Below are 6,000 nucleotides of genomic sequence, written 5' to 3'. Positions count from 1 at the left end.
AAAAACTAGGTGCGCCCTATGGGGCGAAAAATATGGTATATGCTGTTTGATTGTAATAAAGCCTCTAAGCGGTTTAGAAGAAACATTGAAATTACCAGTTAAAAGCAAATAATTAAAGGAGTTTAAAAGATAATTACAATTAATAATAAACTTAAGAGATTAGACATGTATCTGGATAAAAAGGTAAAGGGACCCCTGACCATTAGATCCAGCCCTGACTGACTCTGGGGCTGCGGCGCTCATCTCGTTTTACTGGCCGAGGGAGCCGGCGTACAGCTTCCAGGTCATGTGGCCAGCACATGTGGCGAACCAGAGCAGCGCATGGAAACACCGTTTACCTTCCGGCCAGAGCAGTACCTATTTATCTACTTGCACTTTGATGTGCTTTCGAACTGCTAGGTTGGCAGGAGCAGGGACCGAGCAGTGGGAGCTCACCCCATCATGGGGATTCGAACCGCCAACCTTCTGATCGGCAAGTCCTAGGCTCTGTGGTTTAATCCACAGCGCCACCCGCGTCCCATGTATCTGGATAGCCTTGCCTAAAAAAATAGTTTAAAGTTGGCATTGCAAACAGTACACCAAAGGTGCCTGCCTGGTGTCAATAGGCAGGGAGTTCCAAAGTTCAGGTGCTGATTTCTTACAAGTGCAGAGCAAGTATTATGTGACACTTGTAACAGCATCAACTCCACAAATCAAAGTAGTCAAGTGGATACATACAGAGTAAGGTGATCCTGCAGGTGTGTGGTGTATGAGCTGGAAAAGAATTGTTGAGAAGATTCTTTAAAATGTCCTCAGAAGAACAGAGGTTATAAAAAGACGGCTAGCTACTTACTGGATAACGGGCTGTCCTAAGGCCATTTGGTGAAGGGCAAGCTATACATACAATTTGTACTTATACAGCTTAATACTTATATACTAAATAGCCTTGCCCATTAAAGTTAATGCCACACTATTTGTTAGTTTAGTTTTGTTGTTGTTCTACAACAGCCTAACACAGCTAAGTATCCCTCTGGACTTCGGAATAAGCAGGCCAAAGGCCTCTGGCAGAATATTTTGCTATGGTTACAGGCATCCCAAAGGCCCAGCACTTGTGAAGAATGCACAATATCCTTTTCCCACTCCTCCTGCTCCCATACTGTTTTCCCCCACCCTACTCCTTGAAATTGTCATTTCCCCCAAACTTCAGAGAGCAGGAGAAAGGATAAACATTATACCTTTCAAGTTCATTTGAAGCATGCTTTCCCCTCAAAGAATTCTGGGCACCGCAAGTTTGTTAAGGGTTTCTGGGAATTGTAAATCTGTGAGGTGTAAATGGCAGTACCCAGAATTCTTTGAGGGAGGAGGAAATGTGCTTCAAATATTGTGTGTGTGTGTGTGTGCGCAGCCTGTGTCAGGATTCTCCCATCCTTCCCCTCAGTCCTTGGCATGGCACAAGCAAATGGAAGCAAGAAGCTGGAGTTCAGGAGGGTGTGAGCCATCTCAACTCCCACTATCATGAGTATGTCATTGTCTGACCTTTAGTTCCATTTAATTTTTAAAATATTTAGTGTCTTTGCTTCCCTTCCACACGTCCTCAGTGCTGGAGCACTCAGGCTGCATTCATTTAAGTTCAAAAAGCAGAAAGGTTTTTCTGACAGATCCATTGGGCCTTCCTTTTAAAAAAACAATCCACCTATCTCTAGTCAGTGGAGGACTTCCTTGCAGTATAAATGAGCGCAGGAAGTCTTCTCTAATACAATTTTAGTTGTGATCATAAGGATCTCTGTTCCTCACAACCCCAACAACACACATAGCAAGGATATTCCCTTCTATTATTTCAGGATAATATATAGTGCTATTGCACTAAGCTCATGGGAGTATAGCATTGCTAACTCTTAGGAAAAAACACTTTTAAAATGACTAGGGCACATTTTTATTTTATTCTTTGGGTTCATGCTTGCTGTTACATAGGTGGATAGTTTGGTCTGTCAGTTGGATAGCTCAGTTGGTTAGAGCGTGGTGCTGATAATGCCAAGGTAACAGGTTCGAATCCCATATGGGACAGCTGCGTATTCCTTAATATTGCAGAGGGTTGGACTATATTATTCTCAGGGTCCCTTCCAACTCTATGATCTAGAAAGGGAGAGCTGGATTAAGAAGGTAAATACTTAGGCTGCTTACACACCATACATTTTAAATGTGTTTAAACACACACACACATCAAGAATCCTAGGAACTATATTTTGTTAAGGGTTGCCAGGAACTGTAAATGTGTGAGGGGTAAACACTTCCCCAAGATTCTTGGGGGTGTAGCGTGTGCTTTAAATGTATCCCTAATGTTGGTAGCATCTGCTAGAGGAGCAGAATTAGAAGCTAAGTTGGCATTATCTACTTTTTTAGGAAAATGTTTGATTTCAATTTGGGAACCTCATTAGGTGTGGGTGTCTTTAGAGCACAGCTTTGGAAAGGTTAATTGGGAGGGTGATACATTTTTCCTCTTGCTTTGCATAGGCAATCAGTAAGTCTTGGTTTTTTTCTGAAAGATTCTAAAATTGGCCAAATGCAAGATCTTCAACAACAAAGTATATTTGTTGTTGCTGTTCCTAGTAAGGAAGTAAATTAGGGACTGTTTCCTTAATTCTGACCCAGTGAATTTCTACATATATATATATTCAAAAAGAATTTAATTCTGTCCAACCATAGGACTACACAATACCTGCCTTGAGGTTTTAACAAGAGGGAAAACTCCATTTCTTGATATTGGCAGGACTGAAAGTTAACAAATGTTTCTGTTTTGAGAGTGAAGATCAATGCTGAAGTTAGCTTCAAGGAAGAAGATTCCCCGGAATCAAATTGTATTTACTTCAAAAGAGATTTCTTAAGCACTGCTTAAAACTAGTTACATTAGTGCATGTCAAAATGTAAAGATCGTTATTAGAGTTATCTGTAGACTGTTTAAATACCCTATTAATCTATCAAGCTCTACTTCTCTGCAGACTAGAGAAAGCGATAATTTATAAGGGACAATGATTTTATGACACTGATGAGGAAGTCTGAACTCTCAAACTCTATTAGGGTGAATGAATCACAAGGTTTCCTCATGAGTTAATTAGAAAATCATTTTTCCTAATATAATGAAGTTGTGTTTGATTCTTAGATTGCTATGGCTGTCAGATTTATTATATCTCCAGATGGACTGGTGAGCTCCTCTCCCCACCCCAAAAAGCTTTTTCATCATATTATGAGGTGAGGCTATAAGCCTATAATGCTGGCCAGATTCTGTTAGATTAATACCTCTTCTAGCATTGCTTCAAACTTTAAAATGAAAACCTTCAGAAAGGTGCAATTCACCTTTTGGGACCACAATCAGTTCCACATGAGAGATGATTAATAGTCTGACAAGAGACCATTAATTAACGCAACCTGAGGGCATTGCAGCCATAACTCTAACTAAATATTAGAATTATTAAAGGCAACATGTCCCTTAGATAAATGAGATCTGCTCAGTTGGTACTGGCTACTTACCAACAGGAGCATAAAATTGCTTTGGAAAGTAAGAGCAGCACTGGGGCTGCCCTCCTTATCTGGCATCTCTCTGGTCGTGGTGTTGCTGCATCCCATGATGGAGAAGGGATGGGTGAGGCATTGGTAAGGTCAGTCCGGGGCAAATGTGATGGTTGCAGCCAAACCAGTGCTCTTGCTGGTGGATTTGTCCCACACATCCCTCCTTCCGCCTCCCCCCTCCTACTCTCCATCACACTATGTAGCAGGGACTTGGCTGGAAGGAGGTCAGGTAAGCGAAGCAGCCTCAATGCACTGTCTGCTACTGCCAGAAATCCGAACATAGTCATCAGTTAGTTTCTCAACTCTCAGGCTGAAGATAGGGAATTGAGGGGATGGGGGCATAGCATATAGGGTGATCTCATCCCATCGGGCACAATCCACTAGTGTGGCTGCAGTAGCAGCTGGCAGCTGTTAGACCTGGTAGGGTGGCTACTATAGCAGATAATATTTCACAGCATGAAGCAATTGGATGCATAAAGGCCTATACCTTTTGGAATATGATCCCTAAATATGACCCATAAATAGGATTCAAAGCTTTACTAACTAGAACTCCTTCAAAACAGGTGCAAAACAATCAATGATACATCCAGAAGGCATATGCATATTCAAGCACAGGTTTTTATTCTTAAATATATAACATAATTACCACCAGAGCAAAAATCAAAGCCCTGTCTCTTGCATTAGCCTGCATCCAGCCTAAGGCTATTCTGCTCCTAGAGAGGCGTTGTTATCACACCCTCTTACCACTGTGCCTAGGAACAAAAGACCAAGAGGCAACTCACTTCAAAATGGAGATTTGCAACTGAATACCTTAATTGTGTGACCTAAGGTTCAACACTCACCTGAAAGAGCAGAAAACAGCAATAGTTGATTATCAAGCTGTTAGAGCTCAGAGAGAGCTTCATTACAGCCCAGTGGAATTTTCCAGTGTTAAAGATTCCAAAGTATACATACAGGCATGCCTCCATTTCAGTGCGCAGTTAAACAATTATACTTAATAGCTAGGAGTCCGTGCATGGTGTGGCCAATGGGGTCACAAGGGCAGGACCAAGTTGTTCTGGTCCAGTGTCACTCATCACCTAGTTCATGGGTGGCCAACCTGTGGCCCTCAATATGATGTTGGATTATAACGACAACTTTCATGTTCCCTGGCCCTTGGGAGTTCAGCTATATCAATATCTGGAAGGCTAGTTATGTCTTAAAGGCAGTCTTCATAGATTTTCCTCAAAATATTTATCTTTCTGCAGCAAAATGTTTCTCCAGGCATGTGTTAAGATTATTGGAGCTATCCTACTGCCTAATGATCACCATAGGGCCTCCATGACCTTTAAACAGAAGCCTCTCACTGTTAGGTTGGTAATCAAAATGGTAGTTCAACATGGACTTGAGGAAACATTACACTTAAGTATGGCTCAGCACAATACCTATGACAGATTAATATGTAATTATTATGTGGTCAGTAGGTTTTGACTTAACTCAATTCCAAATTCTTTATTACAGATTTTGAAGAAATCAATATATACTATTTGTGTTAATCATTGGGCCCCCTTTTAAATAACAGCCTATTTATTCATTTTAGACGTTCACGTCCCTGTGGTTCATCTGTTTCTGTAGCAATAAACATTCAGCTGTGCCCTGAAAGTGTTCAGCAATTGACCTTTGGCTGATGGCAAGACCCTGATGTCCGGTAGGAATCTCAGCTTTGCATTTTAATTCTTAATTGCCGATAATGAGCAGCACAGTCATCACTAAGAGAGGACCCGTGCTTGTGCATCTCTTTTGTTATAAACCTTTTGGTAGCTCAAGACTTGCTGACAATGACAACACTGTGCTTGATCTTATCACTTGCTCCGCTCTTCATTAAATTAGCTTTAAAATGCTAACACAAGGAGTTAGGGACCTTACTTACTTTCCTTGCCTTGCAAAAAAGAAGGGCAATACAACTATGGAACAATCTTACCTTTTGAGTATTGCATACCAAGGTGTTTGCAAAGCAGATGCCAATAAAGAAAATAAAGTCCAAAGTAAGAAATATTTTTTTCCAAACTATGTACATTCAGACACAATCATGTGATAACTCTGAGAAGTGATCCCAGGCTGCTGGGTTAGTAGATTCTCTGTTGAAAACAGATACCAAGTTGAAGGGTTACTTCATGAAGGAATTGAGGGGATGCTCATCAGATTTGCAGATGACACCAAAATGGGAAGGGTAGCTGATGCTGTATAAGACAAAATTGGGATTCAAAATGACTGAAACAAATTGGAGAACTGGACCAAAACCAACAAAATGAGTTTCAGTGGGGACAAATGCAAGGTTCTGCACATAGGCAGGAAGAACCAGGTACAAAAATATAAGATGGGGTGGTGGTGATCTGGCTTGCCATTAGAACATGTGGAAAGGATTTTGGGGTCTTAGTGGATCACAAGCTTAATATGAGTCAACAGTGTGATGCAGCA

The sequence above is a fragment of the Podarcis tiliguerta genome, assembly GCF_965153285.1.
Source record: "Podarcis tiliguerta genome assembly, chromosome: 5".
Taxonomy (NCBI): Eukaryota; Metazoa; Chordata; class Lepidosauria; order Squamata; family Lacertidae; genus Podarcis; species Podarcis tiliguerta.
Note: the sequence above shows the minus strand (reverse complement) of the source record.